Raw genomic sequence first — 23,868 nt, 5'->3', positions numbered from 1 at the left:
AATATTTCATATCGTATACATAAGTTATGGTGAGATTACCAAAATCTACCATGACTTGCGTGGTCTAAGCGACTAACTTGATCCAAGGAACTTTTGTGCATATGTCCTAAAGTCCACCACCTCCCCCACCATTTTGAAATTTGGTCAAAGATTCATTAAGTTTTAAGTATTTACTATAAGTATTTCATATTGTGTACATAAATTATGGTGAGAATACCAAAATCTACCATGACCTGTGTGGTCTAAGCCACTAACTTGATCCAAGGAGCTTTTGTGCATATGTCCTAAAGTCCACCACCTCCCACACCATTCTGAAATTTGTTCAAAGATTCATTAAGTTTTAAGTACTTACTTAAAATTCCAAATAAGAGGCCCTCGTATATCCCATTCTCTTCTTAATTTCTATAAAGGTTGATTGTACTATTAGCAGCTATATGTTTCATGTTCACATTTTAGATTTAGATGCCCTTTATTTATAAATATGAATAATGATCTTTCCTTTGTTTTATGGTGCCTTTTGACCATCTTTTCACCAACCGCTATTGATATCCAATTATGTACAAGAATGTATCAAGTACAAAAGTTATTGGCTAACTTGATTCTCGGGACAAACTTTTGTGGGGCCTAAAAAATGAGAGAAACAATAGTATTTCAAGACAAGTGCACAAAGTTAACCACTATTTGAATGACAACATAAAGTAACTTCAAAACAATGACAAAGTTTAGTGCAAATAAAGAGATGACACAATAAGATGGTAAAAATTGTATTGTCTTAATCAATTACATGAGCCACTCGCTTAGCATATGAGTGGTGTACTTAAATGTTTCGTACATGGGAAACAGAGCTAGGCTCTCTCTCTCACTACCACTCTATTGCTCCGTCTTTTGGACCCTTCGTCTTGCCTTTCATTTGCAGTAACTTTCTTTGCAACTGTAAGTTTAGCAGACACTTTCAATCGATTCTTGGTTGTTGAGATTAGGTTCCACACTTGAATGTCCATCTTGGCTTGGTTGGTTCTTGGTCTGCAATTGAGCCACAAAGTGACTGATTATATCTCGCTAGGGCTTGACTTTTCAAATATTGTAGGCATGAAATTCCACGTTATTAACTTTTGCGCTACACCTTTTGCAAATCAAAAGTGAACACATGGATCTACAATATCATAATCTAAATACAAGGTGAGCTTCTTAAATCCATAGGTGAATTTGATTGTAATATATACATTACAACTTTACCTCTTCCAAGAGCAAGTATTTGAACTTTGTTGAATTTAGACCAACCCATATTGTGGCCTACATTGCTGAAATGCATTGGAGTCAAGTTTTCCAACCATTGACAACAGCTTTCAAATAAATCTTTTGGAGGCACTAGTACCAGTTTTCAATGTTGTTGAATATAGGAGAATCTGCTAAAACAAGAGATGATTAATAAAGAATCCTTCTAATTTAAAAGAAAAAAGAGCTCTAATAAGTCATTCATGGAAAAAATACACTAACCACACATGCTTTGCAGGAACTGATACTTACCTTTGGATCCTTTGCCAACATTAAAAACTTGTGACCCTTCATAAGCCTTACATACACCCCTTGCATTCTGCTACATTGGCACCGTGTATAGTAGATCTCTACTGCGTTGTAATCCTTTTCTGGGTAGCTATGAGCAAGTACACTCTTGCTAGAAATTACTTGCATAGTGCATAGTTCACACACACACATACACACAATAAAGAAGGAGATGTTGCAGCAACTGTGAAAAGGATTTTGAAAGGAGATAGGGAGCTAGAGTAGGAAAGTTGATGTTGCACATCAAGAAAGAGGTTATGGAACTCGAAAGAGAGATGCAAGCTTGGGAAGAGAGAAAAAGTGGACTGGGAACCTAGAAGTTGGAGCTATGGAGATAGAAGTTGCAGATCTAGAATGAGATGTGGGAGCTGTGGAGAAAGAGGTTGATGTTAACCCTCATGCACATTCCTGTCACCTATGACAGACGTCGTATTATTTAATTGGTAGAGCCAGGTACCGGGCTTGTCCGTCCAATAGGAAAAGGGTAAGAGTGATCGCCAATGAGAGGTGCATTCTAACTGAAACATTCAAGGGTTAGTTGGCTAAGCATGGGCACCCAAGTGTGAATGGGTGAGCTCATATAAAAGTCACGTAAACCTAAAAATCACTCATTCTCTCATTTGCGCAATTGAAGAGTGCTCTTGCTCCATCTCCATCCTCTTCTTCTTCATCTCCTTGTGTGTGTGTATGCGTGAGAGAGAGAGAGAGAGAGAGTGTGTGTGTCTCTGTGTGTGTGTGTATGATCGAGCATTGCGACGATGGCACGACGGGGGCAAGGCGGTTGAGTGCGGCACAGCGGTAGCTCCTTTTTCGCGGCGAGGAATTCTCCACGGACGAAGGCGAGCATAGAGCGGTGAGTGACACACCCTTGCTCTCTTGAGCTTGCTAGATTAGTCTGGTTGTGTGCTTGCAGCCATTTTTGGTTCGCACACAGTGCACGGCAAGTCCCTTGCATTGACACGTGCGACAAACGCGCACATTTTGGCACCGCTGTCGGGGAAATGCCCTGCACTAAGCTCGAGTAGCACTCTATGCTGCTTTGTGGTGCATTATGAAATGTAGGAAAGGTAGAAAAAGAAGTTGTGTGGCTTGTTGAGAAGGATTTGTGACCTTTGTTTTGCTACAGTGTACTGTTTTTGTTATTAAGGTGTTGCAATGTACTGTGTTTTGTGTTTTCTCTGTTGATAAGGTATTAGAATTAAGGTAGTAGATCTATAATGTTAGTTTTGTAAGGTACGACAAGTAGATGTTTTAGCTAATCAGTTGTTGTAGTACTGTGTTAGTGTGTAGCAGTAGCTCTGTTAGTTGTAAGTAGGTAGGCTAGGTGTGTGTGCTCATGCGCGCAGCAAGGCCACAGTGACCTTATCCCCAGAACAAATATATATAATTTTTTTAAAAAAATTAAAAATTTTAAAAGTAGGACCAAGATCAAGAATATTCCCAGGCCCAAGCCACGCTCAGGCTCAGGCCTCAGTCACCCTTTAGAATTACTTATTTTAGCCTCACGCCTAAGTAAAAATGGACCCTTTGAGGACCAACGGAGCTTCGGATAACCGAACGCTGTGCTATAAAGCACACCACAACCCTCTGAGCGATACTCTCGTTTTGAGCTATCACACATTCTAATCCAAAAACCGATCATAAAAAATATTAAAAAACATAAAAAAACAAGTGAAAATGGGTTGCAAAACGCCCAAAAAATCAGGCGGTTAACCTTCGAGGGTATTTACCGACGCTTGTCGGGTGCCAAAGACACATGCATCTGCGCTCTGGCCATGTGCTAGAGTCCGAGCAACTAGCGAGCATTTTGAATTACGCGAGTTCTCAATATCCACCTACTTTAGGTTCCGGGCCCTCGACGGGAACCCAAGGTTGTACCATTCAGGACCCGCATATAGCATCTAGTGACTCTTCCTCTGACTATGGCATCATGGAGGGTTACCCAATGCCTAATCCTAATAGCTCAAGCCAAGACATGCATGCCATGGGCCCATGGTCCATGACGAGCATGCTTAGCCGCTTGAAGGAAACCTTTAGTAGAGCCACTCACTCCAAACATGGAGCTAACGATGTAAATGAGGGGGGTGGGGAAGTAAATTCTCCATTCATGACCAACGAAGACCCTATGCCCTTAGAGTGTGTGCACGTGAATACTCCATTCATTGCACCCCCTGACTCTTCAGAGCTATTCCCCTCCGAGGTTATATTACATGATGGTAGAAGCCTTGCCGAAGTACAAGAAGTTGAATGGTATATCATTGCGGCTAGGGAAAAGGAAATCGAGAGCTTACGCAAGGGGGAGCAACGAAGAGAGTTAAAAGAGAAAGCCCCTATGTCAATATCATTGCTAGAAGAGCAATCGAGTGCTCATGAATTAGCGACCACTAAGGGTCAACCCAAAGAGAGCCACATTGCATCTAGTTCAAAAGACACCCCTAGCACCTCAATCCTAGATGGAGTGTTCATAAATGAGAATTGGGAGTACAAACTACAAACAAAAACTCTAACCAACCTATACACAGGTCACACCTATCACGTGGGTTGGTTAGATGTCCTACAATCCACAACGGGTGCTACTAGTGTGGAGGATCAACAACAAAGAGTTTGTGAGGTCATCCATAGGGTTATTGAGCTAGAGAGACAGAACAAGGGGATCCACGTGCCTTCAAGGGTCTCATGAGATTCTTGGATACAGGGAAGGCTAAACAACCAACCTTATCGCAACTGGAGACTCCCTCGGTAAGTTCGATGGATCCTCCATATGTTGTTTCGCCAGGGGTCTCAGTGCAATCTGAGCCCACAAGTGATAGTTTTACCTTTCCAAGTCTAGCTTATCTTTCCCTTAATGACACCACAACTACCATGCCTACCCCAATGATGGGCATTCCAAGAAACACGCCATGGACCTCATTTGTTAGTAAAGCACCGCTACATGGTAGATCAATGCCTGCAACAGTACCTACAAGTGTGTACCAATCGTATACACCTATGGGTCCTCGTACTCATGTAGTCCCTACCCTTCCCATTGTTTCAACAACTTATACTCCACAACCACAACATCCAAGATCTTATTACCATGGGACCATACCTGCTAGCATTAGCATGTCACATCCACCGTTTGCTATGCATAGGGCCACACATATGAACTTTGGGCCACCACATGGCACAACACGGTACCAAACATGGAATCCAAGGGCTTCCTATGCGCCAAGACCAATGCCAATACCTACTCCACATGTAGATTCTAGAGCGCCTTCACCCACGGTGCCTGCTCACTTAGGTGACTTGGCAACATTTGCTCAAGCTATCAGTCGATCTATTGCTGAGAATATGAGTAACACGCCTGATAGGAAACCTAGAAGTAAGGCAGCACAAATAGCCAAGCTCACACAAAAATTTAGTGGAGACGGGGGATGTGAGAAAGCATATCGAAGTGTTTGAACAAATATGTGATTCTCTAGGAGAACACAATGACCTGCATAAGAGTAATGCTTTAAGCCTAACTTTAAGTGGAAAGGCTGAAGATTGGTATAGAACCCTAAGGGTGGAAGAAAAAACGATTTACCCTACTCTTAGGAGATTGTTCTTGAAAGAATACATACGAGAGGGAGTGCTTTGGGATTAAGCCTCTCAACTCCAGAAAGCCAAACGAGAGGAAGGAGAGTCGGTGAGAGACTTTATTAGTTGCTTAAAGCATTTGAATTCTTGTTGTAATCCAAATGAGCGCTTCAATAATAATCAATTTCTTGATAGATTCATTAGGGGATTACGACATGAGGATATCTACAATGGTCTAGTCATTAGAGGTATCACCACTTGGGAAGCAGTCACCACAATGCGATCCAATTGGAGGATAATTTAATGATTCAAGGAGAAACAATGTCTATTGAGCCTAAATTTACTAGCTCGCAAGCATTGGGGCATCAACCAATGACCCTAAATCCTATTGCTAAGGAGCCAAGGATATCTGAGATGACTTTAGCAAATCTCACCAAGGCCATTCAAGAGAGTCTTAGAGACAATCGTGCTCCACAAAACAATCAAATGTATCCAAGAAGGGAGCAACACTGGTGCTCAGTATGCTATGGTCCGCATAGTATCAGTGAATGCTCTACTTTTAGAGTAAAATTCAATGGGAATTGCAATGCCTATGGGAGTTATGGTCATCAAGCTAAGGATTGCATAGTATTTAAGCACGATATGGCCAATAGACCAACCTTAGCATGGACAGATACACCTCAAGTGTCTGCATTGATGCCAGAATCACCTCTTGAACAAACATCACAATACATGGTCCCTAGGGCCCAAAATGTTGTTCAAACAACACCCTTACCACCTCCAGTGCTAGGACCGCAACCACCACATCCAAGAATCACTTCAGTGAATCAAGTGGGTTGTGAGTCATCTATTGCTTGTTTGGAAGGCGGTGAGGAAGATATAGACCCTAATATTGCCTATGGGATTGATGCGCTTGAAGAAAGTCCACAATACTACATCGAGTACTATTGGGGACAAGTCAAACATGTCTATCAAGTAGCTGCTCTTGCTGCAAGAGGCCAAAATATCAATTACACTGCTAAGAGACCACCTCTTCAATGCTATGAGTGTGGAGGTCCACATCGTGTGGCCGAGTGTCCTATTAGGCTACAAAAGAACGCCACACTAATGCAAACCAATCAAGCGAGCATGTCTACAATGGTGATACTCATGTGTAATGGATGTGGCATAGATCATTTGATTGCCCAATGTCCAAATAATCCAAATGTGCCAAAGATCATGCCATTAAACTTGATTGAGGTTACCAAGGAGCCATCATAAAGTATACCTGTGGTACCAGTAAACGTACTCATGCGATTGATGCTCCAAAAACAAAATTATATTCTTGAAGAAAGAGACACGGCACCAATTTCCCAATCTTAGAAGGAGAAGAAAACACAAAGGAAGAGATCACAAAAAGCAACAAAGTCAGACCCCATTTCAAAGACCAACATAGGGACTGGTGATGACCCCGTATATATAAACGATGCTGAAGAGGATTCTAATTCAGGTGAAACCATGGAGATCAAAACAACAACTAAGAAAGAAACCAACAAGGAAGATCGTCATGAACCACAATGGCCAGGATCCAAGAAGAAGATAGGAACTTATCCAAACCCTACAGAGGAGATCAAGAGGGTCAAGCAATTAAGGAGTTTGGTAGAAGATACCCAAAGGGATCTAGAGACAGCACCTAGGTAGATCCAGATTACAGACACAGTGCTCCCTACGCAACAACAACCTCAGAAACACCATAGAACCCTAGCCATACCTAGTGTCATCCAAGAAGAAAGTGACTTAAAGTCATGGGAAAGTGGGTGTACTCACTTCTTGTTGGAAAGAATGTTTACAGAGGGACTACCTGACCCTATCAAAGAAATGGAGATCCCATCTTCCCCACGTCAAGGGACTGCAGCGTAAAAGGTGCCGTTAAATATTGCATGGACTTCATGGCTTCCGAAGTTAGAACCACCATCATGTCCAAACTATATGGAGATCCTGAGCTATTCTTAGCTCTTCGAGCTTTCCTCAATGGAGAACTGAAGGTCGGGCTACCACAATTTTCACAGATGGATGGAGCTAAGGAGATGCCAATAGAGGAGGAACACTTAGATCCACAACACAACCTAGATGAGAACCTTGTTGTAGAAATACATGTTAAAAAGTTGAATACTTTGAGGGCGAGGAATCCAATGCAACCATACCAATCACTACCAAGGGATTAACTGTGAAGGGAATCCTTGATGGTGGCGCGGGGGTTAGCATTGTGACTAAAAATTGATGGGAAACTATGGGGAGACCTCACCTTGGGACCACAACCATAGTAGTAAAGATGGCCAATGGGTCTATTGTTAAACCTATTGGGATGCTAGAAGATCTCAAGATCAAGGTCTTTTGACATAAAATACGAATTACCTTCATTGTTATGGATTCCTGCAAGCACACTATGGCATATGAGATAATCTTAGGACGTCCTTTCATGAGGGAAGTAAAAATGGTGCATGACTAGTCTAAAAACCATGTCTACTTGCAGTTCCAAGATTCTGTCATTTAAGTGGATCTTGTAACTGGTCGATCACAACCTCTAGGAAACAGGTTTATAATTGATCATAGATCTGACACCACAGTTCACTCGGCTCCATTGCAATATTGTTACACGTGTAAAGCGGACACTGATGTTAGGGAAGATTCTCCTTATATGGATGTACTACCTGGGATGACTGAGTCAGACAATGTGGCTTGGGTCCACCTAGCAGCAACCATAGACACTTGGGGAAACACGGGGACGACCTGGGTAACACCTGAGGGAGATGAAATGCCACCACTCGTACCCTTAAATATGCTAGAAGCTATGCATATAGCTTCTGATGACCTACAAGATCAAGGTTTGACTGGCATTGGAACCACTAGCGTCTCATAAGACTATAGGCCACATGATCCAGAGTCAGAATCATCAATTGAAAGTGACTCTGAGGACGAAGAATCTAAGTTAAATCTTAGTACAAATGTGGGGACAAACCATTCAGGGGCCAGTGGTACCCTAGATGACAATCTATCCAAGGGGGCAGAAGACACAAGCAGCGATTCATCTAGTGACTCTTCACTAGAGATCGGCCGTAATCGAAAATTGGACAAGAAGAGTAAGAGATATAAGAGGAAACGATATCAAGAAAATGTGCATGCTAGAGTAAATGAAAAGAAAGGAGCCAAAGAACATGCAGAGCTTAAAAAGATCCAAGCAAGAGCTGAGGCTCGAGAAAGACAACAACTTCTTAGACGCCAACGAGATGCTTATCTGGAAATCACGGAAGTGTTTTTTGAAGACACTGTTCATGATTTATTGGAATTCGAGCCACCCCTACAGTATCCAATTGAACTAAACAGCCCCTATGGAAAAGTGCTATATAACGCCTTATTGGACATGGGTGCTAAATATAATCTGTTGTCATATGGAGTTCGGTGTCAGTTAGGGAAGCCACCTCTATCTGAGAGTATTATCCAAGTCAAGGGTGTCAACAAGAAAAAAACTACGATTTTCAGAATGTGGCACACTTCTGTCAGTTATGGTCATGCCTACTGGAACTATGGAGGGGAGCATAAACCTTGGACACACGTGGATGTTGGCAACCAAATGCACTATTGATTGGGGTACTGGTAGCGTCAGGACGCGACCACCGACTCTTACCCCTATCATTGAAGCAAAGTAACCTACGTTGCAGACTCTAGCGAAGTTGTAGGATAGCCAAGATTCACAAACCATAGTGGTTAACTCGTCCTTGTTGGGTTGCCCATGAACCTAGCAATTCAACACTTGTAGTTGCAGCAAGCAGTAATATTAGTACTCAACCTGCACGACCTAAGAGTACATATCAATGGATCCTCAAGGCCTTACTTCCAGATACCTAAGCCCTTCCATCCATTTCAAGAAAAACTTCTCATGGAAAACCAAGAGTGCGCTCTAGGAGAGTCAAGACCAAATCACGATGGATTCCAAAACGACTATTGGAAGCCCAAGGCTACTATGAAGGAAATGATCAAATATGGGTGCCAAAACGTAAATTGTGCTCTTACTTGTCACCTGGCCCATGTGAGCCCAATCCTGTGGCTCCAAAACAAATTGAAGATAGTGAAAAGGAAAAAATCATGGAATGCTACACACCCGTTCCAGAGTTAGTTTGGGTACTGAAGAAAGAACGATTTGTTCCACCTTGCTCAGGAACAGGGAAGTCAAATGAAGCTTCGACACAACCTCCACCTACCATTGTATATATCCATACAAACAAGAAAGAGTTTGCACCTCCCATTGTAAGTTCACCACCTACAACAACGTTGCAAATAAAATCATGGGAGAGTACCTTACCACCCTTGCAACTAGATGAAACGCATAGGGCGGTCAAAAACTATTGGTTAAAGCCTTCGCCCATAACAACTTGGAACAATTGGTTTCAAAAGGTGATGACATCATTCCAAAAGCTATGATCTACCCAAGGAAGGGGGGAGTGTTTGTTCACATCCATCATTCACTTGCTTCCCTCTCAACCTTCCTCCCCGACCTCTTAATCTTTCAATCTTAGGGGATGCCTTATACTCACAAAAAACTAAAATAGTAAATAGCAAGAGCAATTAGCAAACGAGTGTGCACAAAAAAAGTCAAAACATTGACCCAGACCTACACATTCACATATGGTACACTGAAACAGAAACCTATGTCATCAAACACCTTTGATCCTCATCACTCGAGTGATGGAGGGTAGGTAGGATTAGTACGATAGGAGTGTTTCTATTTTAGAGTTTAGTGATCAAAAAAGTTCTTTTTTCCCACACTGATGTGCCTCCTAGAGATATTCCTTGTGTTTCCTAGTGTATACAAGAACGTGTTGGTGTTGTTAGGATTTGGAACTTCATGGAATCTTTCTCTCGTTCACACTTCAAATCAAGCGTGATCATCAACACAAACATTTGTTTCTTGTCCATTAGCATTGCCCCTTATCTTTTTTGCATCCATGTTTGTCTGCTTTGATTGTGATTGGTAGCATAATATTCAGCGCATTTGCTTAGTATCAAACATTAAATTCAATGTAAATTTTTTGTCATAATCACTTGTCTAGCTTTAAAAATCAAGCAGTCTGACTAAGCTAGTTTGACCAAGCTAGGCGTTAGAGATCTTCTCTTAATACCATGGTGAATGCCTTCCTAATAATCAATGGTTACTTAGGTTCTTAACCTGATTTAGGCAGCATTGTGTGTAATATACTAGGGCTTTCTAGTGGGCTTAGTCCCTATTGACCTTTAGCTTAAGTATTATAAAGGGAGTTTACTAGTGTGGTGAGCCTGGGGAGGGTAACAGTGTTATATGACCCCCAAAGTTACAAAATTAAAATGTGAAAAACGAACAAACAAAAAAAAACAAAAGTGCCAAAATGTAAAATCTTAAGCGATAAGAGAAATCTCAGCTTGATTTGGTACTTTACTCACATGTATTGCCTATGGTACTAGAGCCCTAGAGGTTCCCAGTGTGGGCGCTTTTTCTTGAAAAGCAAAAAACCCAAGGCATACAAAATAAGCACACACATCATAATTGAATCACTGTGAAAAGACTTTGGGGGGTCAAAGAAAAGGAAATAAGTCAAGCGATAATTTCATGAGCAATTCCTTTTATCGTACCTTAACTACAAGGTTTTCTAGGTATAGCCTCTAGTCAGCCCTCGGACATGAAATACTTGGATCTCGCGATTAAACAACTTAATTGACAAGAGAAAATCAAAAAGCTTGCCCATGGTATTAATAGATGACCTCTAGTGTCTTTCGATCGTTTAATTAGCGACCCCAGACTTGTTTAGTTTTTTACCTTTACAATTGTTTATGCGTTTGATTATATTACAATTTAATGTTTATTGCTGACAAATGGTTTAAAATTCTCTTACCAATCAATTTGTATGTCTATAATTGCATATTCTTTTTAATTGTATATGAGAATGCAATTACTATGCCAATGTTGTTTGATTTTGCAGTGACAGAAGAAGGCTAAGGACATTCATCTCAAATGCTCTTCCACCTCGATGAACGAGCTTCAACTCAATAGCTTCCGAGGATGGAATCTACATCAGGAAGGGGGGCATGTTAACCCTCACGCACATTCTTGTCACCTACGACAGATGTCGTATTATTTATTTGGTAGAGTCAGGTACCAGGCTTGTCGGTCTAATAGGAAAAGGGTAAGAGTGATCGCCGATGAGAGGCGCACTCTAACTGGAACATTCAAGGGTTAGTTGGCTAAGCATGGGTGCTCAAGTGTGAACGGGCGAGCTCATATAAAAGTCACCTAAACCTAAAAATCACTCACTCTCATTTGTACAATTGAAGAGTGCTCTTGCTCCATCTCCATCTTCTTCTTCATCTCCTTGTGTGTGTGTGTGTGTGTATGCGTGAGAGAGAGAGAGAGTGCGATCGAGCATTGCGATGACGACACAGCGGCGGCAAGGCGGTTGTGTACGGCATGGCGGTAGCTCCTTCTTCTTTGCGGCGAGAAGAATCCTCCATGAAGGCGAGCGTAGGGCGGTGAATGACACACCCTTGCTCTCTTGAGCTTGCTAGGTTAGTCTGGTTGTGTGCTTGCAGCCATTTGTGGCTTGCACACAGTGTACGGCAAGTTCCTTGCATTGACACGTGCGATAGACGCGCACAGTTGCAGATCTAGAAGAGAAGCTATTGGATCTATGGAGAAAGAGGTTGCAGATCTGGAAGGAAAGCTGTTGGAGCTATGGAGAAAGAGGTTGCAGATCTAGTGCAAATCTAGAAGGAGATGTTACAGAGGTAGGATGATGTGTGATAGGCTACTTTACAAAAAGATGCCCTAGCACGAGAATAGGAGGAGAGAGAGATGTCAAGGCATTTTAGAGAGAGAGAGAGTGGGGATAAAGATTGCAGATCTTCACTTTTCAGCAGTTGAGGGGAGAGAAAGAGAGCTTAGGAAACTTTTGGATGGGGAGAAATAAGAAGAGAGAGAAGACAAAGAGGGGACAAGAAAGGGAAACTTTTAATATTTGAAAATTGAAAAGGTGCTTTAGGGGGGAAAGTAACTCCAACCAGACCTAGTAAAATCTGCATATATTCTCCAAGAAAATAAGCAAAAGTATTTTTATAAAGCCATGTCTAGGCTATCTACCCCACCATTCTAGCCCTTGGTCAACACTTGATTAAGTTTTAAATGTTTCCTTAAACTGCCAAATAAAGAGGCCCTCCTATACCCCATTCCCTTCCTAATGGCAGGCACTGCACTCTTTGTAATAAAACAATCAACAACATCCCGCTGCAAAACCTTATACTTTTTGTCATGCATTATATCCTTTGCGAGACCACTTGTTATCAAAGGCTTCAACTGCTTTCCTACATTGGCCTTTGGATCTATGTTTTCTTTGTTTGGATATATAACATCTCTACATAGAAAATATAACAGACATAAGAAAAAAAAATGTATAGTTGAAATAAACTAAAAGGCTCACAATCACGACCTCGATGTTTGGATTTTTTTCTTGAGACCTCTAGAGCCAATCTTCAAGGTTTCAAGATTCCGTAGTCTCTTCTTTCGCACACGAGCACCTAAGCTTGTATCTTTCCTTTGTAAGTTCCACACTTTTTCTTGCTACCTGTATTTCTTGTGTGCACTGCAGAAGGGTTTTTTGTAAATAATGAGGATGCAAGAGAGCTACACAAGACAAGCACAAAGCACACAGAGATGGAAAGCTTCTTCTTCTTCTTCACAGAAAAGAGAGTACAAAATGACTAAGTGCTAAAGCTGAAAAGTAGCACATATGTACATGCGGTCACTAAGTGTGAACTCGCTAGAAGCGTACTAGGCTGGCACTATAAGTGTAGTCCAGCTGTAGAATCACTGGCAGAGATCCTCCGTGTCGGTCACCTAACGCGCCAGTGAGTAAATGCCGTAAGCGGCCAAGACCCGTAGTGGATGCCAGCTCAAGGTGTAGAGCTCGACATCTCAACACTCCCCCTCGAGCTCTGCATGTCGCAGAGTCCAAGCATAGTCCGGAAACGTCGAAGCTTCTCAGCTCCGAGGGCCTTGGTAAAGATATTCGCTATCTGCTCCTCTGTGCTGACGTAGACCAAGTCGATGTCGCCCGCCAACACTCGCTCTCGAACGTAGTGGTAATGGACCTCTATGTGTTTGGTCCTGGCATGGAACACTGGGTTCCTAGCCAACTGCATGCTGCTGAGGTTGTCACAATGGATGAAAATCTGCTGGTCCACCTGCACTCCCAAGTCCTCAAGTAATGTGCGTAGCCAAGCTACCTCGCATGCCGCAACTGCTGCACCTCTGTACTCGGCCTCTGTGCTCGATAAAGCAACCGTAGGCTGCTTTTTGCTGCTCCAAGTAACAGCGGCACTCCCAAAAGAGAACATGAATCCACTCGTAGATCTCCTATCAACAATGCTACCTGCCCAATCTGCATCTGTATACCCATACAATGCTAATGGTGCATCTGCTGCATAGAACAATGCGTAGTCAAGAGTACCTTGCACATACCTAAGTGTGCGTCGTACTCCATCCAAATGTGGCTTCCTCAGAAGTTGCATGAACTGACTCTCCAAGCCTACTGTGTAGCTCAAGTCTGGCCTCGTGATAGTCAAGTAGATTAGACTACCCACAATCTTCCTGTACATGTTGACATCCTCAACAACATCACCCTTCTCTGCACTCAGCTTTGCATTCACATCCAAGGGAATAGAAATTGGCTTACAATCAGCCATACCATACTTTGACAACATGTCCAAAGCATACTGTCTCTGTGATAGCCATACACCCTCTGGAGTCCTGATCACCTCAATGCCAAGAAAGTAGCGCAACTCGCCTAAATCTTTCATTTCAAACTCCTGTTTGAGAAGACCTTTCACATGGTCAATCTCCATAGCATTGTCACCAACAATAATAAGGTCATCTACATATATGGTAATGACCACAATCCCCACATCACTCTCACGTACATAGAGTGAATGATCAGCATGAGCTCTCCTAAAACCAATACTGACAAGATACTTGGCAATCCTGTCATACCATGCTCTAGAGCCCTGCTTCAAACCATACAAAGCTTTGAGAAGTCTGCATACATAATCTGGGTAACCTGGATCGACATAACCAGGTGGCTGATCCATATACACTTCCTCTTGCAACTCACCATTCAAGAAGGCATTCTTTACATCCATTTGATGCATAATCCATCCTCTAGATGCAGCCACTGCTATGATAGCTCTCACTGTCGTCATCTTTGCCACTGGAGCAAAGGTCTCCTCATAGTCTATGCCATACGTCTGTGCATAACCCTTTGCGACCAGCCTTGCCTTGTGACGCTCAATGTTACCATCAGCCTTATGCTTGGTTTTATACACCCATTTACAGCCAATAGCTTTCTTGCCACTTGGCAATGGCACCAACTCCCATGTGTCATTTGCTTCCAATGCAGCCATCTCTTCATTCATTGCATCATCCCAATGCACATTTCCAACTGCATCCTCAAAACATGTGGGCTCCACATCCTGTATCACCTTAGCCATGTAGGCTTGGTGATGCGCTAGATACCCATCATAAGTCAATTTCTGAACTGGATTTCTGACTCTATTAGATCTGCGCGGTCCTAGGTCACTCCTTTGCCCTCTAGCATCTTCTTGTACTTTCCTTACACCAGGTGTCCTGACAGCCGGAATTCCAAATTCCTCATCAAGACTTTGTTCAGAACCATCTGAATCCATGTCTACATGTGAAAAACCTGATGATGCATCAACCATAAAGGGAGGTTCATCAACCTTTTCCTTTCCTTTTCGTGATACATTCCCTGTACCTGTTGGTGGAGTAACCTGCGTACGTAGTCTACCATTCCATGGTTTCTCAACAGAGCCACGAGAAGAGGACTCTTGTGGTCCACTCAAAACCTGTGACTGTGGCCTCACATTTTGTACAACCACATCATCTTTTACATCAGCCCCAATAGTGCCATGTGCATTACTGTACCAGCTGCTCATCTCATCAAAGACTACATCTCTGCTCACTCGTAATTCTCGTGTAGTAGGATTGTAGCACCTGTACCCCTTTTGTTCAAGGGAATATCCCACAAGAATACATTTCTCTGCTTTAGGATCCAATTTCCTACGCAACTCATCTGGTACATGCACGTAAGCTATGCAGCCAAACACTTTCAAGTGTGCCAAATCAGGCTTTGTACCTGTAAACTTTTCCTCAGGTGTTACATCATGCACCGCAGCTGTAGGTGTCCTATTCATAATGTACACAGCTGTATTTACAGCTTCAGCCCAGAAATGATGAGGCATGTTCTTCTCATTCATCAATGCACGTGCAACCTCTGCAATGTGCCTGTTTTTCCTTTCTGCGACCCCATTCTGCTGTGGAGTATATCTACATGTAAACTGCCTGTGTATACCATGCATTCGCAGAAAATTTGAAAAATCATTGGAGAAGTACTCTCCCCCTCCATCTGACCTCAATGTCTTGATTTGCGTATCTGTCTCCTTCTCAATCATGACTTTGAAGTCTTGAAAGTGACCAAACACTTCACTTTTGTTACGCATGAAGTAGACCCATACTTTCCTTGTATGGTCATCAATGAAAGAGACATAATACCTGCAACCATGTATACTTGCAGTATCGGTTGGACCCCAAACATATGTGTGCACCACCTCAAGTGGCTTTTTACATACATTGCGCTCATGTGGAAATGAGCCCTTTGACTGTTTTCCAAACTGGCATGCTGCACACACTTTATGCATACCATCCACCTTGAATTTGGGCAAACCTTTTACAATCTGTTTTGATTGCATGCTGCGCAATCTCTGCTCATTGACATGGCCAATGCGTTTGTGCCAAATGTCAACATCAGCCACAACACCTGTGCCCTGTGCAAATAATGCAGCTTTTACCTCAGGCATGTCTACATTCAGCGTAAACATTCTGCCCACACATTTGCCCTCTGTGATCAGCTTACAGCCATTCTGGAAATCTTCTACATAGCAGCCATTTGGATTGAAGCGAACCTGCAAACCCTGCTCAACCATTTGTCCAACAGAAACAAGATTCTTTGTAATGTTTGGGACATGAAGTACATCTGCTAAGTACTTTGATTTCCCACTCTTCGTATTTAGAGGTATGTCCCCTACATGAGCAATGGGGTGAGCTGTGTCATCTCCTGTCTGCACATAGCCTGACACATCTGGTTTGCGCATATCTCTAAACCACTCTCCACGAGACGTCATGTGATTAGAGGCACCTGAATCCACATACCAAACATCATCTTGGGTGGAATTCTCTGCAGTCATTGTATTCATTACATGTTGCATAACAAACATGCGCTCGTTTTTGCTGTCATCTGCATCTCTGCTAGTAGATGCATAGTTGCCCTGTTCTCTCTTTCTACTTGCTTTTCCCTTTGGACAGTCACGTGACATGTGACCTCTTTCACCACAAGTCCAACATTCTCTACTATCTGGAGTATGTTGCTGCCTGCTTGATCCTGCACCACGACCTCTTTGACTCCCCCTGCCTTGAGACTGGTTTCCCCTGCCACCTGTATTGTTTTGATTTGATTGACCTTCCAGAAATTGGCCCCTGCAACCCCTTGGGCCTCGACCACGACCTCTACCTCTACCTCTGTTGGAGTTAGAATAGAAGGCCTGTTCAGAATTATTTCTGCCATGAGAAGAAGATGTGTCAAGGTTCTTCTCCTCAAGAATAAGCATAGAAATCAAATCTTGGAACACGGGGATGTCGTCTCTTGTATTCATGGAAGACCTAAAATGTACATACTCATCTCCTAGACCATCCAAGCATGCACGGACAATGTCATCGTCTTCCACTGAGACTTTAATAGATCCAACAGCTTCAATGATACTCTTGATCTTCAAAGCATAATCATTGATGGAGAGGTTGTTCCTCTTAACCTGATTTAGCTCCGACTTTAGTTGAAGCTTCCTGGCCTTGGTGTTCACCTCGAACACTCTGCTTAAGTTTCTCCATGCAATGGCGGGGGTTTCAGCATCCTGTAGATAGCCCATCATGCCATCTGTGATGCTCATAGACAGCCAATACATCACTTTGCTCTGGCCTTGTTGCCAGTCCCTCAAAGCTTTCCTTTGTTCTGCTGTAGCATTTGCCTCGGGAATCTCTGGTTCCTTTTCATTGTCTCCTTCTACATAGTCCCAATAACCTTTTCCTTTTAGGAAATTTGTTATTCTGAACTTCCATGAAGGGTAGTTATTTTTCTCAAGCTTCTCAGTAACAATCTGATTGAAACCGTCAGACATCTTGAAGCACTAAGACAAAATAGCTGCAATCTGCAAAAACCTGCAAATCTGCTGAACCTGCTATCGTGGTTCCTGTAACGCTTTCTACACTCAACGAGTGTCCACAATCAAGCGTACATACAACCACTGTACTTGTATAGTAAATCTCTGTATACTGCACTTTGGAGACCTGTTCAGAAACTTGTGCGAAAAACCCCTAAAAATTTTTTCGCTGCGCGAGACGCCTTCGGCATCTGGTCGTGGATTGCGAACGAAGGGATTGTGATGCTCTTGCTCTCTTAGCCTCTCTTGCCTGCACCAGGCTCTGATACCATGTAAAGAATGAGGATGCAAGAGAGCTACACAAGACAAGCACAAAGCACACAGAGATGGAAAGCTTCTTCTTCTTCTTCACAGAAAAGAGAGTACAAAATGACTAAGTGCTAAAGCTGAAAAGTAGCACATATGTACATGCGATCACTAAGTGTGAACTTGCTAGAAGCGTACTAGGCTGGCACTATAAGTGTAGTCCAGCTGTAGAATCACTGGCAGAGATCCTCCGTGTCGGTCACCTAACGCGCCAGTGAGTAAATGCCGTAAGCGGCCAAGACCCGTAGTGGATGCTAGCTCAAGGTGTAGAGCTCGACATCTCAACATTTTTTGGTCCTCACAATGCAAAGTAGAAAGTCATATAATCTCATTTGCTTGATGGTGAACCGTGTTTTTTTGAATTTCTGATTTCCTAGTTAGAGCTTTGCAATAGCCAAGTAAACCATTCTATCAATCACGTGTAAAGGTCAATAAAGGATTGGGATTTGCAAATGCATGGAAGGCATTGGTTAGGATTCAAAGGATAGAGTGAGTCATTTGTTCATAAATATATGTGTTTTGCTCCCTCTACTCTTTCTTTCTCCGTGTGTGTTACTATTGTGTTTGTTTTACTTTGCTTGCATAAAGGCTCATATTCATGATTCAAATCAATGTGTAGATGATATTTATGACGTTTAGTGAGAAGGTTTGAGGGGGTGGATGAAGAAGCCATGAATAAACAGTCAAGAAAATCAAGAAACTAAAGAGTATAGCACCATTACCTCCTAAACTCCCTACTGCATACATTGTATGGAAAAGAAATTTCCTCTTATATGACAAGATGCATTCAATATAACTAAAAAGGGACATTCCATCAATCATTATGACCGTTATGAATCTGTTGAAAGAATCCACTTTGAAGTACACGTTTTGAACGGTTGATGAGGACACCTTTTCTTTTACCACACCAATTTTCTAGAGGGAGAAGGCAAAACATTGTATTTTCTTAGAAGGCCTCCAAATGACCTCCCAAATTCCCTAATATGGGGGTACTTGTCAGGTCGGTAGCTTACCCAAAACTTCTCATTTTTTATAGGACCTACTCTCTCTTGGGTGGTGATGTAATTAAGTTGAGCTCTATTTTTTTGCTACACTGTCTGGTTTTATCTGGTGGATGTTAATATAACCTTGGTTTGCAGGAGCCCATATTTTACCTATGCAATTATGGTTGGGATTGTTTGATATGGGGTTTTATTGGCTACGTACAATAGACCAGCCTGTTCAATTCACGTAATTTTCATTCTCTCTGGCTTTTTGCTGTATTAAACGACTTTGTTGTACTAAGCTCTACGCCAGACAATGGGCTTGAATATTTAGGTGGTTTTAAAAAATTGTGTGGTTGACTTTTGAGGCTCTTGCAGGATTACCATCTTTTAACTTTGTAAATAAGCCGTTTTTTGACATATATTGGCTCAATATGATTTGGCTTGGGTTAAAAAACAGGTTATTCGAGTTGGTAAGAGAAGAGTGGGTGGTTAGACCTTGTTGTTTACAAGCTTAAACCATTGTATAGGTATCTTTGGATACTCCGGACCCAAAAGGCACCAGTCACATGTACCTTAGGTTTCTGAATGTTGGGAATTGGTGCACTATATGTGTCATTTCTTGCTAAGGGTGGCTGGTGTTGCATCTAATACCGAGATGCACTGCTAACGTAATGATGATGTCGCATTTGGGGTATTATATTGCTCATTAGGGTTTTGATCATTATACATGTGTTTATGGTTTTTTATTAGGCTTGCGGGTGTACGCTTGTTGATGAAATCTTGATTTTTAGTCAATCTAGGAATTTATGTTGGCTTGATAGCTGATCTTGATACCCGAGCCAGACATGTATGGTTCATCTTAGAGATGTATTTAATGATGAAGTATAAGCTAGTATGGTTTGTCTGATGGCCTTTTGAACCCGTGTACACTTCGTTGAGCTAAAAATGGAGTTTGAATTGCTACATCAAGAAAGATCAGGACAACCTTGCACAAAGTTTATGGTGTTATATGGCTGAGATATACGTACAAAATATCTTTGGGCTTATAAAAGGTCACTTAGGACACTTGGATCGAAAGGGGTGGTGGCCTTCCAATTTGAATGATATGTATATTAATATATATTTAAGGTTTAATAAAAATAGGGCTATATAAAAACCTTACATATAGCTACTACCATAATTCAAAAGGATAATGACTTTTTTACAAACATTGAAATGAACTTAAAAAAGCACACACCTTGTACTTTGCAAAACTAGATTACATATACACTTTGAACATTTGTTTTAAGTTTAAAAAGTTGTTATTTATACATGGATAACAACTGATACCTGTAAAATGCATTCAAGGCTAACATCCTTGTTGTCTTCTTTGGATGGATGCAGGTGAGGACTCTATCCTTTCTTGGAATTTTTTTGGCTTAAAGCAAATGTCTATCCTTGATATACCAGGCCTGCTATGTCATCTCATGGAACATACACTGTACTTCTACAATAGGATGAGACCTCATTCTTATAGCAATGTACAAAAATAGTCTAAGCTAAGTTAATTTTGTACTAATCATTGTCACTTATCTAAAGCCAGCTATCTTTTGAACTAAAATGTTCATTTATGTTGTATTATTTAAGTAAAACAACTACACACACAGAGTATTATTTAAGTAGTTCTAAATTCTCATAGATCAATGTATAATTTTTTCCCATATTTGTTTGTTTCTTCTGTTGTGGGCAGTTACCTTGCCTTGCAAATTATCATATTTCTTTCTTCTTTTTTTTTAATGTTGTGTGCAACTTATTTTGCCCTGTCGATGAAACCTAGTTTTAGTAATGTTGCACCTAGAAGCACTTGGAGTAATGTACCACTATCAAAGTGCCAAACATGTGACTCTGCGACAGCTGACATACATTTATCAAGGACAAAAGGATCATAAGTACACTCTACACTTAATGCCCATTGTGCATCTATACCAACATCATAATATCCATTAATAGAAGACCCTAACCTCACTATTGTGAGTTTAGGGAGGATAAATTAAAGATTCGGTTTTTTTTTTTAATCTCAACAACATGCAGAAAATAGATTGGAGTGATGCTCGGTGGACCTTCAAGCTCAAAGCAATCTGGTCTTTCTCACAAAAGTCCAAGTATGGGTATCTATTATGGTTAACCTTGCATCAAGGCATTTGGTGTGGAGCCAAGGCCAAGAGATTCATTGTGTCATACTAGTATGTGGTACCCATATCTAAAAATGTAAATTCAGTGGTATCTTGGGAGATGCTGTGTAGGTGATCGCCATGTATAACTGAATCTTTGCATGCGGAATTGGCAGTCATGAATTGACATTGAGAGTGTATGGGCTCTCTCTCTCTCTCTCTCTCTCTCTCTCTCTCTCTCTCTCTCTCTCTCGTGACCTTCAGGACAGACCTGAAGTTAGAGGAGATAACCGCGGTAGAAAATAGGCTTGATGAGCTGTTGCTGGACGTCTCTCTCTCTCTCTCTCTCTCTCTCTCTCTCTCTCTCTCTCTCTCTCTTGTGCAAGCAGTAGGAGTGTAGTGGTGGAGATGGCTGAGGCCTACACGGACTTAGGATGTTGCATGAGGGAGGGCGGAGGGCAGGAACATCGACCGCACAGGCGACGAGCCGTGATGAGGAGATGATGAAGGGTGGGGCAAAAGTTTTTTTTTTTTTGTTGGGGGGGGGGGGGGGGGGGGGGGGGGGGGGGGGGTAAATTCCTAGCTAATGTATTTTATTTAAGTTGAACCAGGTATGTCCCCAGGAAGATTAAAATTATTATTGTGTCATACTTAGCTCTAATCGCTTTTATTACAGGGAATCTTGATAGATTAAAATTACTATTGTGTCAATACTTAGCTCTAAGCGCTTTTATTACAGGGAATCTAGATAGATTTTGTTTTATGAATGGTTGAATTGACGCAAAACAGATCGAGCTCCACACACCTCTTGTCAGCCCTGTCGCCATGGTCCCTTCCGCGCAATCCGCCCCCCACGCTGTGGGGCATCTGTGTGTGTGTGTGTGCGCGTGCGTGCACGCCACCACCTACAGCCCACGCCCTTATCTGAACCAACAATGCATAGGCCATCCTCTGCCTATTCGCCCCTTGCTTTTATCTTCTAACTTGAGCAAAGAATCTCCAACAGATTTCGCTTAAGGAATTGCCAAATCGTGACGACATATTTTTTGCATACTAATTAACATTTTCAGTTTCTTCACGAGATGCTAGAGGAATATCCCCCCACCCAAAAGCCATGTCAACAACCTGCTTCTACTCCTCTGCACTTGCCAAGAGATGGCCCTCTCCTCTCTCGCATGCTTCTCCTCCCGCGAACCTCCTTCCTTACCGAGAGAGAGAGAGAGAGAGAGAGAGAGAGAGAGAGAGAGAGTGCTGCTCTCTTGCCTATGCCCCAACTAGCTAGCCAGTCTTCATCGCCTGCACCTTGCACACCAAGCGAACGCACACTCAAGGGGTCGGGTTGAGAGAGAGAGAGAGAGAGAGAGAGAGAGAGAGAGAATTGTGTCGAGCGCATGAGAGAGAGGGAAGTCGATGAGTCGCGAGAGAGACACTGCCCGAACCTGCCTCGTCCCCATCTTGCCAATTGTCTTTTAGGCATTCCTTTTTTTTCCCCTTTCTGCCCCTAGCTTGTTTAAGGGGATGTCCATTAATTCCCTCAATTGGGAATAAATCAAAATCGTTCACCCATATTTATTATGTTATGTCCACAGGTGCGTAGTGGCTCTACACGAGTCTCATTAGCCTGTGTGTGTCTTCAAGATGTCTCCTCAATCCAGCGCATAGGAAGCCATACCCAACAGGATCGAACACATAGAATGCCGCATTCAAATTGAAGAAAATTGCTCTAGCCATCGCATCCTTCCTTGTGCCATTGACCATTCAGTGATGCCATACTTCAAAAAAAAACTTGGAGCGTTCGCCTTGAGTCGCAACGGTTGACGGCTAGCTTCCCATTCACTAACCACTCAAAAGCATCTTTGTGGATTCTATTTCATGCAGAACAAGCTATCTGATCAACACATTAGAGAGAATCTTGAATTATTCTCCATTGACTTGTGTTTTTGAAATTGTCGGCACATTATCTAATGACTTTCAAAAAAGGAAATTCAACAAGTTTCCAGATCCCCTTCGAATATTCCTGCTATCTCCTCCCCGCCATCTGCTCACGCACCTGTCGCCATCCCTCCGCTCTCCTCTCTGCAAACCTCGCATGCACAAGTCCTTTTCGCAGGTTGGGTTGGGAGCATTTGCTTGTGTCCAAGTCACCGCCACCTCTGCGCAATCTCTCTTCACGCCTCCCTCCCATCACCGCACCCCTCTTGCACTTTCATCAGCTTCTTGCCCTGACCAATAGCTTCTTGCCCTAAAACTGTTCGTTGTCATCCTACACAGGTCTCCAAATAATCTGAGTGCAGCCAGGACACAAAGGCATCCACCCTTGGCTGCACACATTGCCACAAAGAGAGCGAGAGCGAGAGAGAGAGAGAGAGAGAGAGAGAGAGAGAGAGAGAGAGAGAGAGATCGTTTTCCATGATTGAACTGGGTTTTTATTTTTTCGAGCTGGCCAAAGGCGCATGCAGTGCATGGAGAGAGAGAGAGAGAGAGAGAGAGAGAGAGAGAGAGCATCACCTCCGCTGCAACACCAGCAATAGCTGCCTGCTCTCGCGTTGCGTCTCAAAAACTCGTGCAAGCAGACCTACTTTCCTCGCCTACTTCAGCCACATAAAAAATTTCATGTTGTCCCTCGTCTCCTCGTCACTCTACTCAGCTCGCCCTTGTGCTTCCTACTTGTCTGCAAACTGCAGAGCCTCCTTCAGTCTTCTTCGCCTTGCCCCTCCTTTGTACCCCCGAAACAAGGGCGGTCACCAAAAGACGAGTGTCATGTCTTCCACCTGGCCCCATCTCGATGAGCCTCCAAATCTCCAACTGAGCACCGCCTACAGAAGCTGAGAGAGAGAGAGAGAGAGAGAGAGAGAGAGAGAGAGGCGCTTTTGGAGACTCGCACAATTATGGACCATACATGTCTCCACTTTCCTTTCAGCTTAAATAACCGCACCTCCATTTGATTCTTAGATTTTGGC

The 23,868-nt window shown here is 42.6% G+C and overlaps 1 long non-coding RNA gene across 1 annotated transcript; it reads right to left on the bottom strand.

The window, feature by feature from the left end:
* Positions 1 to 798: 798 nt before the first annotated feature.
* Positions 799 to 21,824, bottom strand: LOC147418922 (uncharacterized). Its single transcript, XR_015187083.1, has 3 exons — positions 21,714 to 21,824; positions 1,237 to 1,406; positions 799 to 1,023 (listed from the first exon to the last, which is right to left on the bottom strand). It is a non-coding gene; the product is annotated as an uncharacterized LOC147418922 (long non-coding RNA).
* Between the last annotated feature and the right edge of the window lie 2,044 nt (positions 21,825 to 23,868).

Source organism: Adiantum capillus-veneris, chromosome 29, assembly GCF_014529385.1.
Source record: "Adiantum capillus-veneris isolate H3 chromosome 29, ASM1452938v2, whole genome shotgun sequence".
NCBI lineage: Eukaryota > Viridiplantae > Streptophyta > Polypodiopsida > Polypodiales > Pteridaceae > Adiantum > Adiantum capillus-veneris.
The sequence above is the reverse complement of the archived record's forward strand: the minus strand, read 5'-3'. Positions and strand labels throughout refer to the sequence as shown.